Below are 27,252 nucleotides of genomic sequence, written 5' to 3' on the forward strand. Positions count from 1 at the left end.
GTATCTCCTTTATCTCTTTCTTCAAATACACTAAAGACAAAGATTTCAGGGCCCAGGAAGAATTGAACTCATGACCCCTGGTTTACAAGACCAGTGCTCTAACCACTGAGCTATGGTACCCTGTATTTCTGAAACTCTCCGTCTCTCTTCCCAATGTCTCTTTTCTCTCTGTCTGGTATCTCCTTTCTCTCTTTCTGGTATCTCCGTTCTCTCTTTCTTCAAATACGCGAAAGGGTTCAGGCTCCCGTGAGAATTGAACTCAGGACCCCTGGTTTACTAGACTCTTTCTGGAATCTATTTTCTCTCTTTCTGGTACCTATTTTCTATCTTTGGTATCTCCTTTCTCTCTTTCTGGTATTTCTTTTCTCTCTTTCTTCAAATACACTAAAGACAAAGATTTTAGGTTCCAGTGAGAATTGAACTCACGACCCCTGGTTTACAAGAGCTATGAGTTATGGAACCCTGTTCTTTCAAAAGTCTCTGTCTCTCTTCCCAATGTATCTTTTCTCTCTGTCTGGTATCTCCTTTCTCTCTTTCTTCAAATACACTAAAGACAACGATTTCAGGGCCCAGTGAGAATTGAACTCATGACCCCTGGTTTACAAGAGCTATGAGCTATGGAACCCTGTTCTTCCAAAAGTCTCCGTCTCTCTCCCCAATGTATCTTTTCTCTCTGTCGGGTATCTCCTTTCTCTCTTTCTGGTATCTCCTTTCTCTCTTTCTTCAAATACGCTAAAGGGTTCAGGCTCCCGTGAGAATTTAACTCACGACCCCTGGTTTACGAGACCAGTGCTCTAACCACTGAGCTATGGAGCCTTTTCCTTCCCAATGTCATCTCTCTTCCCAATTTCTCCAATTTTCTCTCTTTCTGGTATCTATTTTCTATCTTTGGTATCTCCTTTCTGTCTTTTTGGTATCTATTGTATCCATTTTGGTATCTATTTTCTCTCTTTGGTATTTCCTTTATCTCTTTCTTCAAATACACTAAAGACAACGATTTCAGGCCCCAGGAAGAATTGAACTCAAGACCCCTGGTTTACAAGACCAGTGCTCTAACCACTGAGCTATGGAACCCTGTTCTTCTGTAACTCTCCGTCTCTCTTCCCAATGTCTCTTTTCTCTCTGTGTGGTATCTCCTTTCTCTCTTTCTGGTATCTCCTTTCTCTCTTTCTTCAAATACGCTAAAGGGTTCAGGCTCCCGTGAGAATTGAACTCAGGACCCCTGGTTTACTAGACTCTTTCTGGTATCTATTTTCTCTCTTTCTGGTACCTATTTTCTGTCTTTGGTATTTCCTTTCTCTCTTTCTGGTATTTCCTTTCTCTCTTTCTTCAAATACACTAAAGACAACGATTTCAGGCCCCAGTGAGAATTGAACTCACGACCCCTGGTTTACGAGACCAGTGCTCTAACCACTGAGCTATGGAGCCTTTTCCTTCCCAATGTCTATCTCTCTTCCCAATTTCTCCTCTTTACTCTCTTCCTGGTATCTATTTTCTATCTTTGGTATCTCCTTTCTCTCTTTCTGGTATATTTTTATTTCGGTACCTCCTTTCTTTCTGGTATAAATTTTTTCTCTTTGGTATCTCCTTTCTGTCTTTTTTGTATCTATTGTATCTATTTTGGTATCTCTTTTCTCTCTGTTTGGTATCTCCTTTCTCTCTTTCTTCAAATACACCAAAGTTGATTTCAGGCTCCAGTGAGAATTGAACTCAGGACCCCTGGTTTACGAGACCAGTGCTCTATCCACTGAGCTATGGAACCTTTTCCTTCCCAATGTCTCATCTCTCTTCCCAATTTCTCCTCTTTTCTCTCTTTCTAGTATCTATTTTCTATCTTTGGTATCTCCTTTCTGTCTTTTTGGTATCTATTGTATCTATTTTCTCTCTTTGGTATCTCCTTTATCTCTTTCTTCAAATACACTAAAGACAAAGATTTCAGGGCCCAGGAAGAATTGAACTCATGACCCCTGGTTTACAAGACCAGTGCTCTAACCACTGAGCTATGGTACCCTGTATTGCTGAAACTCTCCGTCTCTCTTCCCAATGTCTCTTTTCTCTCTGTCTGGTATCTCCTTTCTCTCTTTCTGGTATCTCCGTTCTCTCTTTCTTCAAATACGCGAAAGGGTTCAGGCTCCCGTGAGAATTGAACTCAGGACCCCTGGTTTACTAGACTCTTTCTGGTATCTATTTTCTCTCTTTCTGGTACCTATTTTCTATCTTTGGTATCTCCTTTCTCTCTTTCTGGTATTTCTTTTCTCTCTTTCTTCAAATACACTAAAGACAAAGATTTTAGGTTCCAGTGAGAATTGAACTCACGACCCCTGGTTTACAAGAGCTATGAGTTATGGAACCCTGTTCTTTCAAAAGTCTCTGTCTCTCTTCCCAATGTATCTTTTCTCTCTGTCTGGTATCTCCTTTCTCTCTTTCTTCAAATACACTAAAGACAACGATTTCAGGGCCCAGTGAGAATTGAACTCATGACCCCTGGTTTACAAGAGCTATGAGCTATGGAACCCTGTTCTTCCAAAAGTCTCCGTCTCTCTCCCCAATGTATCTTTTCTCTCTGTCGGGTATCTCCTTTCTCTCTTTCTGGTATCTCCTTTCTCTCTTTCTTCAAATACGCTAAAGGGTTCAGGCTCCCGTGAGAATTTAACTCACGACCCCTGGTTTACGAGACCAGTGCTCTAACCACTGAGCTATGGAGCCTTTTCCTTCCCAATGTCATCTCTCTTCCCAATTTCTCCAATTTTCTCTCTTTCTGGTATCTATTTTCTATCTTTGGTATCTCCTTTCTGTCTTTTTGGTATCTATTGTATCCATTTTGGTATCTATTTTCTCTCTTTGGTATCTCCTTTATCTCTTTCTTCAAATACACTAAAGACAGATTTCAGGCCCCAGGAAGAATTGAACTCAAGACCCCTGGTTTACAAGACCAGTGCTCTAACCACTGAGCTATGGAACCCTGTTCTTATGAAACTCTCCGTCTCTCTTCCCAATGTCTCTTTTCTCTCTGTCTGGTATCTCCTTTCTCTCTTTCTGGTATCTCCTTTCTCTCTTTCTTCAAATACACTAAAGACAAAGATTTCAGGCCCCAGTGAGAATTGAACTCACGACCCCTGGTTTACAAGACCAGTGCTCTATCCACTGAGCTATGGAGCCTTTTCCTTCCCAATGTCTCATCTCTCTTCCCAATTTCTCCTCTTTTCTCTCTTTCTAGTATCTATTTTCTATCTTTGGTATCTCCTTTCTGTCTTTTTGGTATCTATTGTATCTATTTTCTCTCTTTGGTGTCTCCTTTATCTCTTTCTTCAAATACACTAAAGACAAAGATTTCAGTGCCCAGGAAGAATTTAACTCATGACCCCTGGTTTACAAGACCAGTGCTCTAACCACTGAGCTATGGTACCCTGTTTTTCTGAAACTCTCCGTCTCTCTTCCCAATGTCTCTTTTCTCTCTGTCTGGTATCTCCTTTCTCTCTTTCTGGTATCTCCGTTCTCTCTTTCTTCAAATACGCGAAAGGGTTCAGGCTCCTGTGAGAATTGAACTCAGGACCCCTGGTTTACTAGACTCTTTCTGGTATCTATTTTCTCTCTTTCTGGTACCTATTTTCTATCTTTGGTATCTCCTTTCTCTCTTTCTGGTATTTCTTTTCTCTCTTTCTTCAAATACACTAAAGACAAAGATTTTAGGTTCCAGTGAGAATTGAACTCACGACCCCTGGTTTACAAGAGCTATGAGCTATGGAACCCTGTTCTTTCAAAAGTCTCTGTCTCTCTTCCCAATGTATCTTTTCTCTCTGTCTGGTATCTCCTTTCTCTCTTTCTTCAAATACACTAAAGACAACGATTTCAGGGCCCAGTGAGAATTGAACTCATGACCCCTGGTTTACAAGAGCTATGAGCTATGGAACCCTGTTCTTCCAAAAGTCTCTGTCTCTCTCCCCAATGTATCTTTTCTCTCTGTCGGGTATCTCCTTTCTCTCTTTCTGGTATCTCCTTTCTCTCTTTCTTCAAATACGCTAAAGGGTTCAGGCTCCCGTGAGAATTTAACTCACAACCCCTGGTTTACGAGACCAGTGCTCTAACCACTGAGCTATGGAGCCTTTTCCTTCCCAATGTCATCTCTCTTCCCAATTTCTCCAATTTTCTCTCTTTCTGGTATCTATTTTCTATCTTTGGTATCTCCTTTCTGTCTTTTTGGTATCTATTGTATCCATTTTGGTATCTATTTTCTCTCTTTGGTATCTCCTTTATCTCTTTCTTCAAATACACTAAAGACAACAATTTCAGGCCCCAGGAAGAATTGAACTCAAGACCCCTGGTTTACAAGACCAGTGCTCTAACCACTGAGCTATGGAACCCTGTTCTTCTGTAACTCTCTGTCTCTCTTCCCAATGTCTATTTTCTCTCTGTCTGGTATCTCCTTTCTCTCTTTCTGGTATCTCCTTTCTCTCTTTCTTCAAATACGCTAAAGGGTTCAGGCTCCCGTGAGAATTGAACTCAGGACCCCTGGTTTACTAGACTCTTTCTGGTATCTATTTTCTCTCTTTCTGGTACCTATTTTCTGTCTTTGGTATCTCCTTTCTCTCTTTCTGGTATTTCCTTTCTCTCTTTCTTCAAATACACTAAAGACAAAGATTTCAGGCCCCAGTGAGAATTGAACTCACGACCCCTGGTTTACGAGACCAGTGCTCTAACCACTGAGCTATGGAGCCTTTTCCTTCCCAATGTCTATCTCTCTTCCCAATTTCTCCTCTTTACTCTCTTCCTGGTATCTATTTTCTATCTTTGGTATCTCCTTTCTCTCTTTCTGGTATATTTTTATTTCGGTACCTCCTTTCTTTCTGGTATAAATTTTTTCTCTTTGGTATCTCCTTTCTGTCTTTTTTGTATCTATTGTATCTATTTTGGTATCTCTTTTCTCTCTGTTTGGTATCTCCTTTCTCTCTTTCTTCAAATACACCAAAGTTGATTTCAGGCTCCAGTGAGAATTGAACTCAGGACCCCTGGTTTTCTAGATTCTTTCTGGTATCTATTTTCTCTCTTTGGTATCTCCTTTCTCTCTTTCTGGTATTTCCTTTCTCTCTTTCTTCAAATACACTATAGACAAAGATTTCAGGCCCCAGGAAGAATTTAACTCATGACCCCTGGTTTACAAGACCAGTGGTCTAACCACTGAGCTATGGAGCCCTGTACTTCCAAAAGTCTCCGTCTCTCTTCCCAATGTCTCTTTTCTCTCTGTCTGGTATCTCCTTTCTCTCTTTCTGGTATTTCATTTCTCTCTTTCTTCAAATACACTAAAGACAAAGATTTCAGGCCCCAGTGAGAATTGAACTCACGACCCCTGGTTTACGAGACCAGTGCTCTAACCACTGAGCTATGGAGCCTTTTCCTTCCCAATGTCTCATCTCTCTTCCCAATTTCTCCTCTTTTCTCTCTTTCTAGTATCTATTTTCTATCTTTGGTATCTCCTTTCTGTCTTTTTGGTATCTATTGTATCTATTTTCTCTCTTTGGTATCTCCTTTATCTCTTTCTTCAAATACACTAAAGACAAAGATTTCTGGCCCCAGGAAGAATTGAACTCATGACCCCTGGTTTACAAGACCAGTGCTCTAACCACTGAGCTATGGAACCCTGTTCTTATGAAACTGTCCGTCTCTCTTCCCAATGTCTCTTTTCTCTCTGTCTGGTATCTCCTTTCTCTCTTTCTGGTATTTCCTTTCTCTCTTTCTTCAAATACACTAAAGACAAAGATTTCAGGCCACAGTGAGAATTGAACTCACAACCCCTGGTTTACGAGACCAGTGCTCTATCCACTGAGCTATGGAACCTTTTCCTTCCCAATGTCTCATCTCTCTTCCCAATTTCTCCTCTTTTCTCTCTTTCTAGTATCTATTTTCTATCTTTGGTATCTCCTTTCTGTCTTTTTGGTATCTATTGTATCTATTTTCTCTCTTTGGTATCTCCTTTATCTCTTTCTTCAAATACACTAAAGACAAAGATTTCAGGGCCCAGGAAGAATTGAACTCATGACCCCTGGTTTACAAGACCAGTGCTCTAACCACTGAGCTATGGTACCCTGTATTTCTGAAACTCTCCGTCTCTCTTCCCAATGTCTCTTTTCTCTCTGTCTGGTATCTCCTTTCTCTCTTTCTGGTATCTCCGTTCTCTCTTTCTTCAAATACGCGAAAGGGTTCAGGCTCCCGTGAGAATTGAACTCAGGACCCCTGGTTTACTAGACTCTTTCTGGAATCTATTTTCTCTCTTTCTGGTACCTATTTTCTATCTTTGGTATCTCCTTTCTCTCTTTCTGGTATTTCTTTTCTCTCTTTCTTCAAATACACTAAAGACAAAGATTTTAGGTTCCAGTGAGAATTGAACTCACGACCCCTGGTTTACAAGAGCTATGAGTTATGGAACCCTGTTCTTTCAAAAGTCTCTGTCTCTCTTCCCAATGTATCTTTTCTCTCTGTCTGGTATCTCCTTTCTCTCTTTCTTCAAATACACTAAAGACAACGATTTCAGGGCCCAGTGAGAATTGAACTCATGACCCCTGGTTTACAAGAGCTATGAGCTATGGAACCCTGTTCTTCCAAAAGTCTCCGTCTCTCTCCCCAATGTATCTTTTCTCTCTGTCGGGTATCTCCTTTCTCTCTTTCTGGTATCTCCTTTCTCTCTTTCTTCAAATACGCTAAAGGGTTCAGGCTCCCGTGAGAATTTAACTCACGACCCCTGGTTTACGAGACCAGTGCTCTAACCACTGAGCTATGGAGCCTTTTCCTTCCCAATGTCATCTCTCTTCCCAATTTCTCCAATTTTCTCTCTTTCTGGTATCTATTTTCTATCTTTGGTATCTCCTTTCTGTCTTTTTGGTATCTATTGTATCCATTTTGGTATCTATTTTCTCTCTTTGGTATTTCCTTTATCTCTTTCTTCAAATACACTAAAGACAACGATTTCAGGCCCCAGGAAGAATTGAACTCAAGACCCCTGGTTTACAAGACCAGTGCTCTAACCACTGAGCTATGGAACCCTGTTCTTCTGTAACTCTCCGTCTCTCTTCCCAATGTCTCTTTTCTCTCTGTGTGGTATCTCCTTTCTCTCTTTCTGGTATCTCCTTTCTCTCTTTCTTCAAATACGCTAAAGGGTTCAGGCTCCCGTGAGAATTGAACTCAGGACCCCTGGTTTACTAGACTCTTTCTGGTATCTATTTTCTCTCTTTCTGGTACCTATTTTCTGTCTTTGGTATTTCCTTTCTCTCTTTCTGGTATTTCCTTTCTCTCTTTCTTCAAATACACTAAAGACAACGATTTCAGGCCCCAGTGAGAATTGAACTCACGACCCCTGGTTTACGAGACCAGTGCTCTAACCACTGAGCTATGGAGCCTTTTCCTTCCCAATGTCTATCTCTCTTCCCAATTTCTCCTCTTTACTCTCTTCCTGGTATCTATTTTCTATCTTTGGTATCTCCTTTCTCTCTTTCTGGTATATTTTTATTTCGGTACCTCCTTTCTTTCTGGTATAAATTTTTTCTCTTTGGTATCTCCTTTCTGTCTTTTTTGTATCTATTGTATCTATTTTGGTATCTCTTTTCTCTCTGTTTGGTATCTCCTTTCTCTCTTTCTTCAAATACACCAAAGTTGATTTCAGGCTCCAGTGAGAATTGAACTCAGGACCCCTGGTTTACGAGACCAGTGCTCTATCCACTGAGCTATGGAACCTTTTCCTTCCCAATGTCTCATCTCTCTTCCCAATTTCTCCTCTTTTCTCTCTTTCTAGTATCTATTTTCTATCTTTGGTATCTCCTTTCTGTCTTTTTGGTATCTATTGTATCTATTTTCTCTCTTTGGTATCTCCTTTATCTCTTTCTTCAAATACACTAAAGACAAAGATTTCAGGGCCCAGGAAGAATTGAACTCATGACCCCTGGTTTACAAGACCAGTGCTCTAACCACTGAGCTATGGTACCCTGTATTGCTGAAACTCTCCGTCTCTCTTCCCAATGTCTCTTTTCTCTCTGTCTGGTATCTCCTTTCTCTCTTTCTGGTATCTCCGTTCTCTCTTTCTTCAAATACGCGAAAGGGTTCAGGCTCCCGTGAGAATTGAACTCAGGACCCCTGGTTTACTAGACTCTTTCTGGTATCTATTTTCTCTCTTTCTGGTACCTATTTTCTATCTTTGGTATCTCCTTTCTCTCTTTCTGGTATTTCTTTTCTCTCTTTCTTCAAATACACTAAAGACAAAGATTTTAGGTTCCAGTGAGAATTGAACTCACGACCCCTGGTTTACAAGAGCTATGAGTTATGGAACCCTGTTCTTTCAAAAGTCTCTGTCTCTCTTCCCAATGTATCTTTTCTCTCTGTCTGGTATCTCCTTTCTCTCTTTCTTCAAATACACTAAAGACAACGATTTCAGGGCCCAGTGAGAATTGAACTCATGACCCCTGGTTTACAAGAGCTATGAGCTATGGAACCCTGTTCTTCCAAAAGTCTCCGTCTCTCTCCCCAATGTATCTTTTCTCTCTGTCGGGTATCTCCTTTCTCTCTTTCTGGTATCTCCTTTCTCTCTTTCTTCAAATACGCTAAAGGGTTCAGGCTCCCGTGAGAATTTAACTCACGACCCCTGGTTTACGAGACCAGTGCTCTAACCACTGAGCTATGGAGCCTTTTCCTTCCCAATGTCATCTCTCTTCCCAATTTCTCCAATTTTCTCTCTTTCTGGTATCTATTTTCTATCTTTGGTATCTCCTTTCTGTCTTTTTGGTATCTATTGTATCCATTTTGGTATCTATTTTCTCTCTTTGGTATCTCCTTTATCTCTTTCTTCAAATACACTAAAGACAGATTTCAGGCCCCAGGAAGAATTGAACTCAAGACCCCTGGTTTACAAGACCAGTGCTCTAACCACTGAGCTATGGAACCCTGTTCTTATGAAACTCTCCGTCTCTCTTCCCAATGTCTCTTTTCTCTCTGTCTGGTATCTCCTTTCTCTCTTTCTGGTATCTCCTTTCTCTCTTTCTTCAAATACACTAAAGACAAAGATTTCAGGCCCCAGTGAGAATTGAACTCACGACCCCTGGTTTACAAGACCAGTGCTCTATCCACTGAGCTATGGAGCCTTTTCCTTCCCAATGTCTCATCTCTCTTCCCAATTTCTCCTCTTTTCTCTCTTTCTAGTATCTATTTTCTATCTTTGGTATCTCCTTTCTGTCTTTTTGGTATCTATTGTATCTATTTTCTCTCTTTGGTATCTCCTTTATCTCTTTCTTCAAATACACTAAAGACAAAGATTTCAGGGCCCAGGAAGAATTGAACTCATGACCCCTGGTTTACAAGACCAGTGCTCTAACCACTGAGCTATGGTACCCTGTTTTTCTGAAACTCTCCGTCTCTCTTCCCAATGTCTCTTTTCTCTCTGTCTGGTATCTCCTTTCTCTCTTTCTGGTATCTCCGTTCTCTCTTTCTTCAAATACGCGAAAGGGTTCAGGCTCCCGTGAGAATTGAACTCAGGACCCCTGGTTTACTAGACTCTTTCTGGTATCTATTTTCTCTCTTTCTGGTACCTATTTTCTATCTTTGGTATCTCCTTTCTCTCTTTCTGGTATTTCTTTTCTCCCTTTCTTCAAATACACTAAAGACAAAGATTTTAGGTTCGAGTGAGAATTGAACTCACGACCCCTGGTTTACGAGACCAGTGCTCTAACCACTGAGCTATGGAGCCTTTTCCTTCCCAATGTCTATCTCTCTTCCCAATTTCTCCTCTTTACTCTCTTCCTGGTATCTATTTTCTATCTTTGGTATCTCCTTTCTCTCTTTCTGGTATATTTTTATTTCGGTACCTCCTTTCTTTCTGGTATACATTTTTTCTCTTTGGTATCTCCTTTCTGTCTTTTTTGTATCTATTGTATCTATTTTGGTATCTCTTTTCTCTCTGTTTGGTATCTCCTTTCTCTCTTTCTTCAAATACACCAAAGTTGATTTCAGGCTCCAGTGAGAATTGAACTCAGGACCCCTGGTTTTCTAGATTCTTTCTGGTATCTATTTTCTCTCTTTGGTATCTCCTTTCTCTCTTTCTGGTATTTCCTTTCTCTCTTTCTTCAAATACACTAAAGACAAAGATTTCAGGCCCCAGGAAGAATTTAACTCATGACCCCTGGTTTACAAGACCAGTGGTCTAACCACTGAGCTATGGAGCCCTGTACTTCCAAAAGTCTCCGTCTCTCTTCCAAATGTCTCTTTTCTCTCTGTCTGGTATCTTCTTTCTCTCTTTCTGGTATTTCATTTCTCTCTTTCTTCAAATACACTAAAGACAAAGATTTCAGGCCCCAGTGAGAATTGAACTCACGACCCCTGGTTTACGAGACCAGTGCTCTAACCACTGAGCTATGGAGCCTTTTCCTTCCCAATGTCTCATCTCTCTTCCCAATTTCTCCTCTTTTCTCTCTTTCTAGTATCTATTTTCTATCTTTGGTATCTCCTTTCTGTCTTTTTGGTATCTATTGTATCTATTTTCTCTCTTTGGTATCTCCTTTATCTCTTTCTTCAAATACACTAAAGACAAAGCTTTCAGGGCCCAGGAAGAATTGAACTCATGACCCCTGGTTTACAAGACCAGTGCTCTAACCACTGAGCTAAGGAACCCTGTTCTTATGAAACTGTCCGTCTCTCTTCCCAATGTCTCTTTTCTCTCTGTCTGGTATCTCCTTTCTCTCTTTCTGGTATTTCCTTTCTCTCTTTCTTCAAATACACTAAAGACAAAGATTTCAGGCCCCAGTGAGAATTGAACTCACAACCCCTGGTTTACGAGACCAGTGCTCTATCCACTGAGCTATGGAGCCTTTTCCTTCCCAATGTCTCATCTCTCTTCCCAATTTCTCCTCTTTTCTCTCTTTCTAGTATCTATTTTCTATCTTTGGTATCTCCTTTCTGTCTTTTTGGTATCTATTGTATCTATTTTCTCTCTTTGGTATCTCCTTTATCTCTTTCTTCAAATACACTAAAGACAAAGATTTCAGGGCCCAGGAAGAATTGAACTCATGACCCCTGGTTTACAAGACCAGTGCTCTAACCACTGAGCTATGGTACCCTGTTTTTCTGAAACTCTCCGTCTCTCTTCCCAATGTCTCTTTTCTCTCTGTCTGGTATCTCCTTTCTCTCTTTCTGGTATCTCCGTTCTCTCTTTCTTCAAATACGCGAAAGGGTTCAGGCTCCCGTGAGAATTGAACTCAGGACCCCTGGTTTACTAGACTCATTCTGGTATCTATTTTCTCTCTTTCTGGTACCTATTTTCTATCTTTGGTATCTCCTTTCTCTCTTTCTGGTATTTCTTTTCTCTCTTTCTTCAAATACACTAAAGACAAAGATTTTAGGTTCCAGTGAGAATTGAACTCACGACCCCTGGTTTACAAGAGCTATGAGCTATGGAACCCTGTTCTTTCAAAAGTCTCTGTCTCTCTTCCCAATGTATCTTTTCTCTCTGTCTGGTATCTCCTTTCTCTCTTTCTTCAAATACACTAAAGACAACGATTTCAGGGCCCAGTGAGAATTGAACTCATGACCCCTGGTTTACAAGAGCTATGAGCTATGGAACCCTGTTCTTCCAAAAGTCTCGGTCTCTCTCCCCAATGTAACTTTTCTCTCTGTCGGGTATCTCCTTTCTCTCTTTCTGGTATCTCCTTTCTCTCTTTCTTCAAATACGCTAAAGGGTTCAGGCTCCCGTGAGAATTTAACTCACGACCCCTGGTTTACGAGACCAGTGCTCTAACCACTGAGCTATGGAGCCTTTTCCTTCCCAATGCCATCTCTCTTCCCAATTTCTCCAATTTTCTCTCTTTCTGGTATCTATTTTCTATCTTTGGTATCTCCTTTCTGTCTTTTTGGTATCTATTGTATCCATTTTGGTATCTATTTTCTCTCTTTGGTATCTCCTTTATCTCTTTCTTCAAATACACTAAAGACAACAATTTCAGGCCCCAGGAAGAATTGAACTCAAGACCCCTGGTTTACAAGACCAGTGCTCTAACCACTGAGCTATGGAACCCTGTTCTTCTGTAACTCTCCGTCTCTCTTCCCAATGTCTCCTTTCTCTCTTTCTGGTATCTCCTTTCTCTCTTTCTTCAAATACGCTAAAGGGTTCAGGCTCCCGTGAGAATTGAACTCAGGACCCCTGGTTTACTAGACTCTTTCTGGTATCTATTTTCTCTCTTTCTGGTACCTATTTTCTGTCTTTGGTATCTCCTTTCTCTCTTTCTGGTATTTCCTTTCTCTCTTTCTTCAAATACACTAAAGACAAAGATTTCAGGCCCCAGGAAGAATTGAACTCATGACCCCTGGTTTACAAGACCAGTGGTCTAACCACTGAGCTATGGAGCCCTGTACTTCCAAAAGTCTCCGTCTCTCTTCCCAATGTCTCTTTTCTCTCTGTCTGGTATCTCCTTTCTCTCTTTCTGGTATTTCCTTTCTCTCTTTCTTCAAATACACTAAAGACAAAGATTTCAGGCCCCAGGAAGAATTGAACTCATGACCCCTGGTTTACGAGACCAGTGCTCTAACCACTGAGCTATGGAGCCTTTTCCTTCCCAATGTCTCATCTCTCTTCCCAATTTCTCCTCTTTTCTCTCTTTCTAGTATCTATTTTCTATCTTTGGTATCTCCTTTCTGTCTTTTTGGTATCTATTGTATCTATTTTCTCTCTTTGGTATCTCCTTTATCTCTTTCTTCAAATACACTAAAGACAAAGCTTTCAGGGCCCAGGAAGAATTGAACTCATGACCCCTGGTTTACAAGACCAGTGGTCTAACCACTGAGCTATGGTACCCTGTTTTTCTGAAACTCTCCGTCTCTCTCCCCAATGTATCTTTTCTCTCTGTCGGGTATCTCCTTTCTCTCTTTCTGGTATCTCCTTTCTCTCTTTCTTCAAATACGCTAAAGGGTTCAGGCTCCCGTGAGAATTTAACTCACGACCCCTGGTTTACGAGACCAGTGCTCTAACCACTGAGCTATGGAGCCTTTTCCTTCCCAATGTCATCTCTCTTCCCAATTTCTCCAATTTTCTCTCTTTCTGGTATCTATTTTCTATCTTTGGTATCTCCTTTCTGTCTTTTTGGTATCTATTGTATCCATTTTGGTATCTATTTTCTCTCTTTGGTATCTCCTTTATCTCTTTCTTCAAATACACTAAAGACAACAATTTCAGGCCCCAGGAAGAATTGAACTCAAGACCCCTGGTTTACAAGACCAGTGCTCTAACCACTGAGCTATGGAACCCTGTTCTTCTGTAACTCTCCGTCTCTCTTCCCAATGTCTCTTTTCTCTCTGTCTGGTATCTCCTTTCTCTCTTTCTGGTATCTCCTTTCTCTCTTTATTCAAATACGCTAAAGGGTTCAGGCTCCCGTGAGAATTGAACTCAGGACCCCTGGTTTACTAGACTCTTTCTGGTATCTATTTTCTCTCTTTCTGGTACCTATTTTCTGTCTTTGGTATCTCCTTTCTCTCTTTCTGGTATTTCTTTTCTCTCTTTCTTCAAATACACTAAAGACAAAGATTTCAGGCCCCAGGAAGAATTGAACTCATGACCCCTGGTTTACAAGACCAGTGGTCTAACCACTGAGCTATGGAGCCCTGTACTTCCAAAAGTCTCCGTCTCTCTTCCCAATGTCTCTTTTCTCTCTGTCTGGTATCTCCTTTCTCTCTTTCTGGTATTTCCTTTCTCTCTTTCTTCAAATACACTAAAGACAAAGATTTCAGGCCCCAGGAAGAATTGAACTCATGACCCCTGGTTTACGAGACCAGTGCTCTAACCACTGAGCTATGGAGCCTTTTCCTTCCCAATGTCTCATCTCTCTTCCCAATTTCTCCTCTTTTCTCTCTTTCTAGTATCTATTTTCTATCTTTGGTATCTCCTTTCTGTCTTTTTGGTATCTATTGTATCTATTTTCTCTCTTTGGTATCTCCTTTATCTCTTTCTTCAAATACACTAAAGACAAAGCTTTCAGGGCCCAGGAAGAATTGAACTCATGACCCCTGGTTTACAAGACCAGTGGTCTAACCACTGAGCTATGGTACCCTGTTTTTCTGAAACTCTCCGTCTCTCTTCCAAATGTCTCTTTTCTCTCTGTCTGGTATCTCCTTTCTCTCTTTCTGGTATTTCTTTTCTCTCTTTCTTCAAATACACTAAAGACAAAGATTTCAGGCTCCCGTGAGAATTGAACTCAGGACCCCTGGTTTACTAGACTCTTTCTGGTATCTATTTTCTCTCTTTCTGGTATCTATTTTCTGTCTTTGGTATCTCCTTTCTCTCTTTCTGGTATTTCCTTTCTCTCTTTCTTCAAATACACTAAAGACAAAGATTTCAGGCCCCAGGAAGAATTGAACACATGACCCCTGGTTTACAAGACCAGTGGTCTAACGACTGAGCTATGGAGCCCTGTACTTCCAAAAGTCTCCGTCTCTCTTCCCAATGTCTCTTTTCTCTCTGTCTGGTATCTCCTTTCTCTCTTTCTGGTATTTCCTTTCTCTCTTTCTTCAAATACACTAAAGACAAAAATTTCAGGCCCCAGTGAGAATTGAACTCACGACCCCTGGTTTACGAGACCAGTGCTCTAACCACTGAGCTATGGAGCCTTTTCCTTCCCAATGTCTATCTCTCTTCCCAATTTCTCCTCTTTACTCTCTTCCTGGTATCTATTTTCTATCTTTGGTATCTCCTTTCTCTCTTTCTGGTATATTTTTATTTCGGTACCTCCTTTCTTTCTGGTATACATTTTTTCTCTTTGGTATCTCCTTTCTGTCTTTTTTGTATCTATTGTATCTATTTTGGTATCTCTTTTCTCTCTGTTTGGTATCTCCTTTCTCTCTTTCTTCAAATACACCAAAGTTGATTTCAGGCTCCAGTGAGAATTGAACTCAGGACCCCTGGTTTTTTCTAGATTCTTTCTGGTATCTATTTTCTCTCTTTGGTATCTCCTTTCTCTCTTTCTGGTATTTCCTTTCTCTTTTTCTTCAAATACACTAAAGACAAAGATTTCAGGCCCCAGGAAGAATTTAACTCATGACCCCTGGTTTACAAGACCAGTGGTCTAACCACTGAGCTATGGAGCCCTGTACTTCCAAAAGTCTCTGTCTCTCTTCCCAATGTCTCTTTTCTCTCTGTCTGGTATCTCCTTTCTCTTCTTCTGGTATTTCCTTTCTCTCTTTCTTCAAATACACTAAAGACAAAGATTTCAGGCCCCAGTGAGAATTGAACTCACGACCCCTGGTTTACGAGACCAGTGCTCTAACCACTGAGCTATGGAGCCTTTTCCTTCCCAATGTCTCATCTCTCTTCCCAATTTCTCCTCTTTTCTCTCTTTCTAGTATCTATTTTCTCTCTTTGATATCTCCTTTATCTCTTTCTTCAAATACACTAAAGACAAAGATTTCAGGCCCCAGGAAGATTTGAATTCATGACCCCTGGTTTACAAGACCAGTGCTCTAACCACTGAGCTATGGAACCCTGTTCTTCTGAAACTCTCCGTCTCTCTTCCCAATGTCTCTTTTCTCTCTGTCTGGTATCTCCTTTCTCTCTTTCTGGTATCTCCTTTCTCTCTTTCTTCAAATACGCTAAAGGGTTCAGGCTCCCGTGAGAATTGAACTCAGGACCCCTGGTTTACTAGACTCTTTCTGGTATCTATTTTCTCTCTTTCTGATATCTATTTTCTGTCTTTGGTATCTCCTTTCTCTCTTTCTGGTATTTCCTTTATCTCTTTCTTCAAATACACTAAAGACAAAGATTTCAGGCCCCAGTGAGAATTGAACTCACAACCCCTGGTTTACGAGACCAGTGCTCTAACCACTGAGCTATGGAGCCTTTTCTGTCCCAATGTCTATCTCTCTTCCCAATTTCTCCTCTTTACTCTCTTCCTGGTATCTATTTTCTATCTTTGGTATCTCCTTTCTCTCTTTCTGGTATATTTTTATTTCGGTACCTCCTTTCTTTCTGGTATACATTTTTTCTCTTTGGTATCTCCTTTCTGTCTTTTTTGTATCTATTGTATCTATTTTGGTATCTCTTTTCTCTCTGTTTGGTATCTCCTTTCTCTCTTTCTTCAAATACACCAAAGTTGATTTCAGGCTCCAGTGAGAATTGAACTCAGGACCCCTGGTTTTCTAGATTCTTTCTGGTATCTATTTTCTCTCTTTGGTATCTCCTTTCTCTCTTTCTGGTATTTCCTTTCTCTTTTTCTTCAAATACACTAAAGACAAAGATTTCAGGCCCCAGGAAGAATTTAACTCATGACCCCTGGTTTACAAGACCAGTGGTCTAACCACTGAGCTATGGAGCCCTGTACTTCCAAAAGTCTCTGTCTCTCTTCCCAATGTCTCTTTTCTCTCTGTCTGGTATGGAGCCTTTTCCTTCACAATGTCTATTCTCACTGGAACCTGAAATCTTTGTCTTTAGCCTATTTGAAGAAGGAGAGAAAGGAGATACCAGAAAGAGAGACAGTAGATACCAAAGACAGAAAATAGATACCAGAAAGAGTCTAGTAAACCAGGGGTCCTGAGTTCAATTCTCACTGGAGCCTGAAATCTTTAGCGTATTTGAAGAAAAATAGAAAGGAGATACCAGAAAGAGAGAAAGGAGATACCAGACAGAGAGAAAAGAGACATTGAGAGACAGAGATTTTTGAAAATAGATACCAGAAAGAGTCTAGTAAACCAGGGGTCCTGAGCTCAATTCTCACTGGAGCCTGAAATCTTTAGCATATTTGAAGAAAAATAGAAAGGAGATACCAGAAAGAGAGAAAGGAGATACCAGACAGAGAGAAAAGAGACATTGAGAGACAGAGAATTTTGAAAGTACAGGGCTCCATAGCTCAGTGGTTAGAGCACTGGTCTTGTAAACCAGGGGTCGTGAGTTCAATTCTCACTGGGGCCTGAAATATTTGCCTTTAGTGCAGTGGTCACCAACCCGTCGATCTTGATCGACTGGTCGATCTTTGAGACTGTCCCTGTAGATCGTTCCATGAAAATTAAAAATTAAAAAAAAATATATATATATATATATATTTTTTTTTTAGATCTTACCATGAGAGTCCACATTACAGTTCTACCTTTGTTTTGATGTGCAAATTATGCTGCACTTAGCACTGACTGCACTTAGCACTGACTGAGAAAGTACACATTACAGTTCTACTTTTGTTTTGATGTGAAAAGTAAAGCTGCACTTAGCACCAGGGGTGCAGTCGTAATATGGGCGAAGGCCAAACGCCCATGCACGCGCGCTCCCGCGCACGCGCATACATGTTCCCTCGGTTGCGCACAGAACAGACGATACACCTTGTCTCATCCTTCCAGTCGAGAGATCAAGCAACCCCCCACCTACAGGGCTTGTATTTGGTTGTCGGTATCCTATTATTATGCAAAGTCTAGGTGATAAGTGCCGCGACGAGTCATTTTTGTGTGGCCGGCCGGCACTTACCACCTAGACTTTGCATAATAATAGGATGCGCTTACTTCGGCCTCAGTGACGAAGCCCAAACGTCGTTTGACCGCGTTTGCCCAGCACTGCACCCCTGCTTAGCACTGACTGAGAACGTACACATTACAGTTCTACTTTATAAAATGCTAATTGTAAATATGTTTGTCAATGTTAATAATATGAGAAAGTCCACATTACAGTTCTACTTTTGTTTTGATGTGAAAAGTGATGCTGCATAAGATGACTGCACTTAGCACTGACTGAGAAAGTACATAATAGTTCTACTTTGACGTTTTAATGTTGGACCAAAGCATTGCATGTAATTAGAATACAGGCAAATAAAAGTAATTTAGTTTAAAGTACAATCTTGGCTGTCTTTTTCTCTCAACGCTTCAATAGGTAGATCTTGCCTTCACCAAAAAAAAAAGTGATCTTGGGCTTAAAAAGGTTGGTGACCACTGCTTTAGTGTATTTGAAGAAAGAGAGAAAGGAAATAGCAGAAAGAGAGAAAGGAGATACCAAAGAGAGAAAATAGATACCAGAAAGAGTCTAGTAAACCAGGGGTCCTGAGTTAGATTCTCACTGGAGCCTGAACCCTTTAGCGTATTTGAAGAAAGAGAGAAAGGAGATACCAGAAAGAGAGAAAGGAGATACCAGGCAGAGAGAAAAGAGACATTGGGAAAAGAGACAGAGACTTCAGGAATAACAGGGTTCCATAGCTCAGTGGTTAGAGCACTGGTCCTTAGTTCAATTCCAGAGAGAGACAGTAGAAAAACAGGGTTCCATAGCTCAGTGGTTAGAGCACTGGTCTAGTAAACCAGGGGTCGTGAGTTCAATTCTCACTGGAACCTGAAAGCTTTGTCTTTAGCGTATTTGAAGAAGGAGAGAAAGGAGATACCAGAAAGAGAGACAGTAGATACCAAAGAGAGAAAATATATACCAGAAAGAGAGAAAATAGATACCAGAAAGAGTCTAGTAAACCAGGGTCCTGAGTTAAATTCTCACTGGAGCCTGAAACCTTTAGCATATTTGAAGAAAGAGTGAAAGGAGATACCAGATAGAGACAAAGGAGATACCATCATCATTAGGTGGCTTCTTCGTTCCGAAGGTTGCCTATCACTCTCCAACCCATTCTCTCCCCACTTCTTCTCTCCAACTCCGTGACTCCGCCTCTCACTCCGCTCCAATCACAGACGTTGTCTACCCAGCCTCTTCTTGGTCTTCCACTTCCTCTCTTTCCATCCACCTTCCCCATCACCACCTTCTTGAACATCTCCCCGCTGGATCCTCTCAGAACATGCCCGCACAACTCCATCTTTCTCTTTTTCAACCTCTCCAGCAGCTGTCCTCCTTGCATATCCGCTCTTCTCAGTACCTCCTCATTCTTGATCTTATCCTTCCATGTTATCTTCAGCATCTTCCTCAGCGTCCACATTTCAAAAGAGTCTATCATCCTCTTTGCCTCTTTATTCAGCGGCCATGCTTCTGCTCCGTATGAAAACGTTTCCAAAATCCTGGTCTTCGTTTTCCAACTTATGTTTCCTCTCAATAATTCTTTATGGTTCCAGAATGCGCCCTTTGCAATTCCGGTTCTTCTCTTAATGTCCATGTTAGCTCTTCCACCTTCACTGATCCAGCTTCCAAGGTACATGTACTCCTTCACTTGTTCAAGTTTTTCTCCATCCACCTGTATTTTACAAACAGTTCCTGGTGTTTTTTCAATGATCATTACTTTAGTTTTCTTTGTGTTTAGCGACATTCCATAGTTTTTGCATTCGACATTCAGCTTATTCATCATGTCCTGTAGATCTTCTTGACAGTTACAGACTATAGCAGTGTTACCAGACAGAGATAAAAGAGACATTGGGAAGAGAGACGGAGACTTTCAGAAGAACAGGGTTCCATAGCTCAGTGGTTAGAGCACTGGTCTAGTAAACCACAGGTTGTGAGTTAAATTCTCACTGGAACCTGAAATCTTTGTCTTTAGTGTATTTGAAGAAAGAGAAAGAGTCTAGTAAACAAGGGGTCCTTAGTTCAATTCTGAGTAAAATTCTCACTGGACCCTGAACCCTTTAGCGTATTTGAAGAAAGAGAGAAAGGAGATACCAGAAAGAGAGAGAGGAGATACCAGGCAGAGAGAAAAGAGACATTGGGAAGAGAGACTTCAGGAAGAACAGGGTTCCATAGCTGAGTTCAATTCCAGAGAGACACGGTATAAACAGGGTTCCATAGCTCAGTTCAATTCCAGAGAGAGACAGTAGAAAAACAGGGTTCCATAGCTCACTGGTTAGAGCACTGGTCTAGTAAACCAGGGGTCGTGAGTTCAATTCTCACTGGAACCTGAAATCTTTGTCTTTAGCCTATTTGAAGAAGGAGAGAAAGGAGAGAAAGGAGATACCAGAAAGAGAGACAGTAGATACCAAAGACAGAAAATAGATACCAGAAAGAGTCTAGTAAACCAGGAACCCTGTTTTTCTACTGTCTCTCTCTGGAATTGAACTGAGCTATGGAACCCTGTTTATACCGTGTCTCTCTGGAATTGAACTCAGCTATGGAACCCTGTTCTTCCTGAAGTCTCTCTTCCCAATGTCTCTTTTCTCTCTGCCTGGTATCTCCTCTCTCTCTTTCTGGTATCTCCTTTCTCTCTTTCTTCAAATACGCTAAAGGGTTCAGGGTCCAGTGAGAATTTTACTCAGAATTGAACTAAGGACCCCTTGTTTACTAGACTCTTTCTCTTTCTTCAAATACACTAAAGACAAAGATTTCAGGTTCCAGTGAGAATTTAACTCACAACCTGTGGTTTACTAGACCAGTGCTCTAACCACTGAGCTATGGAACCCTGTTCTTCTGAAAGTCTCCGTCTCTCTTCCCAATGTCTCTTTTATCTCTGTCTGGTAACACTGTTATAGTCTGTAACTGTCAAGAAGATCTACAGGACATGATGAATAAGCTGAATGTCGAATGCAAAAACTATGGAATGTCGCTAAACACAAAGAAAACTAAAGTAATGATCATTGAAAAAACACCAGGAACTGTTTGTAAAATACAGGTGGATGGAGAAAAACTTGAACAAGTGAAGGAGTACATGTACCTTGGAAGCTGGATCAGTGAAGGTGGAAGAGCTAACATGGACATTAAGAGAAGAACCGGAATTGCAAAGGGCGCATTCTGGAACCATAAAGAATTATTGAGAGGAAACATAAGTTGGAAAACGAAGACCAGGATTTTGGAAACGTATGTTATGTCAGTCTTTTCATACGGAGCAGAAGCATGGCCGCTGAATAAAGAGGCAAAGAGGATGATAGACTCTTTTGAAATGTGGACGCTGAGGAAGATGCTGAAGATAACATGGAAGGATAAGATCAAGAATGAGGAGGTACTGAGAAGAGCGGATATGCAAGGAGGACAGCTGCTGGAGAGGTTGAAAAAGAGAAAGATGGAGTTGTGCGGGCATGTTCTGAGAGGATCCAGCGGGGAGATGTTCAAGAAGGTGGTGATGGGGAAGGTGGATGGAAAGAGAGGAAGTGGAAGACCAAGAAGAGGCTGGGTAGACAACGTCTGTGATTGGAGCGGAGTGAGAGGCGGAGTCACGGAGTTGGAGAGAAGAAGTGGGGAGAGAATGGGTTGGAGAGTGATAGGCAACCTTCGGAACGAAGAAGCCACCTAATGATGATGGTATCTCCTTTGTCTCTATCTGGTATCTCCTTTCACTCTTTCTTCAAATATGCTAAAGGTTTCAGGCTCCAGTGAGAATTTAACTCAGGACCCTGGTTTACTAGACTCTTTCTGGTATCTATTTTCTCTCTTTCTGGTATATATTTTCTCTCTTTGGTATCTACTGTCTCTCTTTCTGGTATCTCCTTTCTCTCCTTCTTCAAATACGCTAAAGACAAAGCTTTCAGGTTCCAGTGAGAATTGAACTCACGACCCCTGGTTTACTAGACCAGTGCTCTAACCACTGAGCTATGGAACCCTGTTTTTCTACTGTCTCTCTCTGGAATTGAACTAAGGACCAGTGCTCTAACCACTGAGCTATGGAACCCTGTTATTCCTGAAGTCTCTGTCTCTTTTCCCAATGTCTCTTTTCTCTCTGCCTGGTATCTCCTTTCTCTCTTTCTGGTATCTCCTTTCTCTCTTTCTTCAAATACGCTAAAGGGTTCAGGCTCCAGTGAGAATCTAACTCAGGACCCCTGGTTTACTAGACTCTTTCTGGTATCTATTTTCTCTCTTTGGTATCTCCTTTCTCTCTTTCTGCTATTTCCTTTCTCTCTTTCTTCAAATACACTAAAGCAGTGGTCACCAACCTTTTTAAGCCCAAGATCACTTTTTTTTTTGGTGAAGGCAAGATCTACCTATTGAAGCGTTGAGAGAAAAAGACAGCCAAGATTGTACTTTAAACTAAATTACTTTTATTTGCCTGTATTCTAATTACATGCAATGCTTTGGTCCAACATTAAAACGTCAAAGTAGAACTATTATGTACTTTCTCAGTCAGTGCTAAGTGCAGTCATCTTATGCAGCATCACTTTTCACATCAAAACAAAAGTAGAACTGTAATGTGGACTTTCTCATATTATTAACATTGACAAACATATTTACAATTAGCATTTTATAAAGTAGAACTGTAATGTGTACGTTCTCAGTCAGTGCTAAGCAGGGGTGCAGTGCTGGGCAAACGCGGTCAAACGACGTTTGGGCTTCGTCACTGAGGCCGAAGTAAGCGCATCCTATTATTATGCAAAGTCTAGGTGGTAAGTGCCGGCCAGCCACACAAAAATGACTCGTCGCGGCACTTATCACCTAGACTTTGCATAATAATAGGATACCGACAACCAAATACAAGCCCTGTAGGTGGGGGGTTGCTTGATCTCTCGACTGGAAGGATGAGACAAGGTGTATCGTCTGTTCTGTGCGCAACCGAGGGAACATGTATGCGCGTGCGCGGGAGCGCGCGTGCATGGGCGTTTGGCCTTCGCCCATATTACGACTGCACCCCTGGTGCTAAGTGCAGCTTTACTTTTCACATCAAAACAAAAGTAGAACTGTAATGTGTACTTTCTCAGTCAGTGCTAAGTGCAGTCAGTGCTAAGTGCAGCATAATTTGCACATCAAAACAAAGGTAGAACTGTAATGTGGACTCTCATGGTAAGATCTAAAAAAAAATATATATATATATATATATATTTTTTTTTAATTTTTAATTTTCATGGAACGATCTACAGGGACAGTCTCAAAGATCGACCAGTCGATCAAGATCGACGGGTTGGTGACCACTGCACTAAAGGCAAATTTTTCAGGCCCCAGTGAGAATTGAACTCACGACCCCTGGTTTACAAGACCAGTGCTCTAACCACTGAGCTATGGAGCCCTGTACTTTCAAAATTCTCTGTCTCTCAATGTCTCTTTTCTCTCTGTCTGGTATCTCCTTTCTCTCTTTCTGGTATCTCCTTTCTATTTTTCTTCAAATATGCTAAAGATTTCAGGCTCCAGTGAGAATTGAGCTCAGGACCCCTGGTTTACTAGACTCTTTCTGGTATCTATTTTCAAAAATCTCTGTCTCTCAATGTCTCTTTTCTCTCTGTCTGGTATCTCCTTTCTCTCTTTCTGGTATCTCCTTTCTATTTTTCTTCAAATACGCTAAAGATTTCAGGCTCCAGTGAGAATTGAACTCAGGACCCCTGGTTTACTAGACTCTTCCTGGTATCTATTTTCTATCTTTGGTATCTCCTTTCTCTCTTTCTGGTATATATTTTTTTCGGTACCTCCTTTCTTTCTGGTATACATTTTTTTTCTTTGGTATCTCCTTTCTGTCTTTTTGGTATCTATTGTATCTATTTTGGTATCTCTTTTCTCTCTGTTTGGTATCTCCTTTCTCTCTTTCTTCAAATACACCAAAGATGATTTCAGGCTCCAGTGAAAATTGAACTCAGGACCCCTGGTTTTCTAGATTCTTTCTGGTATCTATTTTCTCTCTTTGGTATCTCCTTTCTCTCTTTCTGGTATTTCCTTTCTCTCTTTCTTCAAATACACTAAAGACAAAGATTTCAGGCCCCAGGAAGAATTGAAGTCATGACCCCTGGTTTACAAGACCAGTGGTCTAACCACTGAGCTATGGAGCCCTTTACTTCCAAAAGTCTCTGTCTCTCTTCCCAATGTCTCTTTTCTCTCTTTCTGGTATCTCCTTTCTCTCTTTCTGGTATTTCCGTTCTCTCTTTCTTCAAATACACTAAAGACAAAGATTTCAGGCCCCAGTGAGAATTGAACTCACGACCCCTGGTTTACGAGACCAGTGCTCTAACCACTGAGCTATGGAGCCTTTTCCTTCCCAATGTCTCATCTCTCTTCCCAATTTCTCCTCTTTTCTCTCTTTCTAGTATCTATTTTCTCTCTTTGGTATCTCCTTTATCTCTTTCTTCAAATACACTAAAGACAAAGATTTCAGGCCCCAGGAAGAATTGAATTCATGACCCCTGGTTTACAAGACCAGTGCTCTAACCACTGAGCTATGGAACCCTGTTCTTCTGAAACTCTCCGTCTCTCTTCCCAATGTCTCTTTTCTCTCTGTCTGGTATCTCCTTTCTTTCTTTCTGGTATCTCCTTTCTCTCTTTCTTCAAATACGCTAAAGGGTTCAGGCTCCCGTGAGAATTGAACTCAGGACCCCTGGTTTACTAGACTCTTTCTGGTATCTATTTTCTCTCTTTCTGATATCTATTTTCTGTCTTTGGTATCTCCTTTCTCTCTTTCTGGTATTTCCTTTCTCTCTTTCTTCAAATACACTAAAGACAAAGATTTCAGGCCCCAGTGAGAATTGAACTCACGACCCCTGGTTTACGAGATCAGTGCTCTAGCCACTGAGCTATGGAGCCCTGTACTTCCAAAAGTCTCCGTCTCTCTTCCCAATGTCTCTTTTCTCTCTGTCTGGTATCTACTTTCTCTCTTTCTGGTATTTCCTTTCTCTCTTTCTTCAAATACACTAAAGACAAAGATTTCAGGCCCCAGTGAGAATTGAACTCACGACCCCTGGTTTACGAGACCAGTGCTCTAACCACTGAGCTATGGAGCTTTTTCCTTCACAATGTCTATCTCTCTTCCCAATTTCTCCTCTTTTCTCTCTTCCTGGTATCTATTTTCTATCTTTGGTATCTCCTTTCTCTCTTTCTGGTATATATTTTTTTCTGTACCTCCTTTCTTTCTGGTATCATTTTTTTGTCTTTGGTATCTCCTTTCTGTCTTTTTGGTATCTATTGTATCTATTTTGGTATCTCTTTTCTCTCTGTTTGGTATCTCCTTTCTCTCTTTCTTCAAATACACCAAAGATGATTTCAGGCTCCAGTGAAAATTGAACTCATTTTGACCTTGACCACTGGTTTTCTAGATTCTTTCTGGTATCTATTTTCTCTCTTTGGTATCTCCTTTCTCTCTTTCTGGTATTTCCTTTCTCTCTTTCTTCAAATACACTAAAGACAAAGATTTCAGGCCCCAGGAAGAATTGAAGTCATGACCCCTGGTTTACAAGACCAGTGGTCTAACCACTGAGCTATGGAGCCCTGTACTTCCAAAAGTCTGTGTCTCTCTTCCCAATGTCTCTTTTCTCTCTGTCTGGTATCTCCTTTCTCTTCTTCTGGTATTTCCTTTCTCTCTTTCTTCAAATACACTAAAGACAAAGATTTCAGGCCCCAGTGAGAATTGAACTCACGACCCCTGGTTTACGAGACCAGTGCTCTAACCACTGAGCTATGGAGCCTTTTCCTTCCCAATGTCTCATCTCTCTTCCCAATTTCTCCTCTTTTCTCTCTTTCTAGTATCTATTTTCTCTCTTTGGTATCTCCTTTATCTCTTTCTTCAAATACACTAAAGACAAAGATTTCAGGCCCCAGGAAGAATTGAATTCATGACCCCTGGTTTACAAGACCAGTGCTCTAACCACTGAGCTATGGAACCCTGTTCTTCTGAAACTCTCCGTCTCTCTTCCCAATGTCTCTTTTCTCTCTGTCTGGTATCTCCTTTCTATCTTTCTGGTATCTCCTTTCTCTCTTTCTTCAAATACGCTAAAGGGTTCAGGCTCCCGTGAGAATTGAACTCAGGACCCCTGGTTTACTAGACTCTTTCTGGTATCTATTTTCTCTCTTTCTGATATCTATTTTCTGTCTTTGGTATCTCCTTTCTCTCTTTCTGGTATTTCCTTTCTCTCTTTCTTCAAATACACTAAAGACAAAGATTTCAGGCCCCAGTGAGAATTGAACTCACGACCCCTGGTTTACGAGACCAGTGCTCTAACCACTGAGCTATGGAGCCTTTTCCTTCCCAATGTCTATCCCTCTTCCCAATTTCTCCTCTTTACTCTCTTCCTGGTATCTATTTTCTATCTTTGGTATCTCCTTTCTCTCTTTCTGGTATATTTTTATTTCGGTACCTCCTTTCTTTCTGGTATACATTTTTTCTCTTTGGTATCTCCTTTCTGTCTTTTTTGTATCTATTGTATCTATTTTGGTATCTCTTTTCTCTCTGTTTGGTATCTCCTTTCTCTCTTTCTTCAAATACACCAAAGTTGATTTCAGGCTCCAGTGAGAATTGAACTCAGGACCCCTGGTTTTTTCTAGATTCTTTCTGGTATCTATTTTCTCTCTTTGGTATCTCCTTTCTCTCTTTCTGGTATTTCCTTTCTCTTTTTCTTCAAATACACTAAAGACAAAGATTTCAGGCCCCAGGAAGAATTTAACTCATGACCCCTGGTTTACAAGACCAGTGGTCTAACCACTGAGCTATGGAGCCCTGTACTTCCAAAAGTCTCTGTCTCTCTTCCCAATGTCTCTTTTCTCTCTGTCTGGTATCTCCTTTCTCTTCTTCTGGTATTTCCTTTCTCTCTTTCTTCAAATACACTAAAGACAAAGATTTCAGGCCCCAGTGAGAATTGAACTCACGACCCCTGGTTTACGAGACCAGTGCTCTAACCACTGAGCTATGGAGCCTTTTCCTTCCCAATGTCTCATCTCTCTTCCCAATTTCTCCTCTTTTCTCTCTTTCTAGTATCTATTTTCTCTCTTTGATATCTCCTTTATCTCTTTCTTCAAATACACTAAAGACAAAGATTTCAGGCCCCAGGAAGATTTGAATTCATGACCCCTGGTTTACAAGACCAGTGCTCTAACCACTGAGCTATGGAACCCTGTTCTTCTGAAACTCTCCGTCTCTCTTCCCAATGTCTCTTTTCTCTCTGTCTGGTATCTCCTTTCTCTCTTTCTGGTATCTCCTTTCTCTCTTTCTTCAAATACGCTAAAGGGTTCAGGCTCCCGTGAGAATTGAACTCAGGACCCCTGGTTTACTAGACTCTTTCTGGTATCTATTTTCTCTCTTTCTGATATCTATTTTCTGTCTTTGGTATCTCCTTTCTCTCTTTCTGGTATTTCCTTTATCTCTTTCTTCAAATACACTAAAGACAAAGATTTCAGGCCCCAGTGAGAATTGAACTCACAACCCCTGGTTTACGAGACCAGTGCTCTAACCACTGAGCTATGGAGCCTTTTCTGTCCCAATGTCTATCTCTCTTCCCAATTTCTCCTCTTTACTCTCTTCCTGGTATCTATTTTCTATCTTTGGTATCTCCTTTCTCTCTTTCTGGTATATTTTTATTTCGGTACCTCCTTTCTTTCTGGTATACATTTTTTCTCTTTGGTATCTCCTTTCTGTCTTTTTTGTATCTATTGTATCTATTTTGGTATCTCTTTTCTCTCTGTTTGGTATCTCCTTTCTCTCTTTCTTCAAATACACCAAAGTTGATTTCAGGCTCCAGTGA

The sequence above is a fragment of the Notolepis coatsorum genome, assembly GCF_963971535.1.
Source record: "Notolepis coatsorum genome assembly, chromosome: 19".
Taxonomy (NCBI): domain Eukaryota; kingdom Metazoa; phylum Chordata; class Actinopteri; order Aulopiformes; family Paralepididae; genus Notolepis; species Notolepis coatsorum.